The sequence below is a fragment of the Trichomycterus rosablanca genome, chromosome 14 (assembly GCF_030014385.1).
Source record: "Trichomycterus rosablanca isolate fTriRos1 chromosome 14, fTriRos1.hap1, whole genome shotgun sequence".
NCBI classification, from domain to species: domain Eukaryota; kingdom Metazoa; phylum Chordata; class Actinopteri; order Siluriformes; family Trichomycteridae; genus Trichomycterus; species Trichomycterus rosablanca.
Genome location: NC_086001.1, coordinates 18,705,538 through 18,706,163, shown reverse-complemented (window position 1 = coordinate 18,706,163; position 626 = coordinate 18,705,538). Strand labels below are relative to the sequence as shown.

The 626-nt window shown below is 39.6% G+C and overlaps 1 pseudogene; it reads right to left on the bottom strand.

Annotated features, from left to right (window-relative positions):
• LOC134327209 (5S ribosomal RNA) lies at nucleotides 1-109 on the bottom strand (annotated as a pseudogene).
• Nucleotides 110-626: the final 517 nt, after the last annotated feature.

Below are 626 nucleotides of genomic sequence, written 5' to 3'. Positions count from 1 at the left end.
AGCCTCCAGCACCTGGTATTCCCAGGTGGTCTCCCATCCAAGTACTAACCAGGCCTGACCCTGCTTAGCTTCCGAGATCAGGTGTTCTCAGGGTGGTGTGGCCGTAAGTGAGAAACACCGTAAACAAGCTGCTTCTTATAGACGTCCGTCGTTCAGCCTTTCTAAATACATAAACTATTAAAAGCTTAAAATTGTTTAGGTTAGCTCATCAAATTTTAGACTTATATAAACAACAACAGACTGATAAACTATCTGATGAAGTAAAAGCTCTGAACCTTTTCTGTATTTTGGTCCCGCTGTTCCTCATGTTTCATGTTTACAGTTTCTCCATTTTACACTAATTACTAAACTTGTGTTTTTACTTTCCCGGTTGTTTCTGTGGTATTTGTGTGATTGGCTGATAGTCCTGCACTGAGGATACTGTGGGTCACTGTCAGTGTTGCCAACTCCTCAGTAAGGAAAGTAGCTATTGGCTGTCCTAAAAGTCGCTAGAAGTCGCTAAATTACGTCATCACCTAATTTGCATAAGGTTAGCACATGTGGATAGATCTTTATATTATTATAAACTATAGGTAACCCATATGAATAGATCCATTGATCTGTATCTCAGACATATAGTAAACATG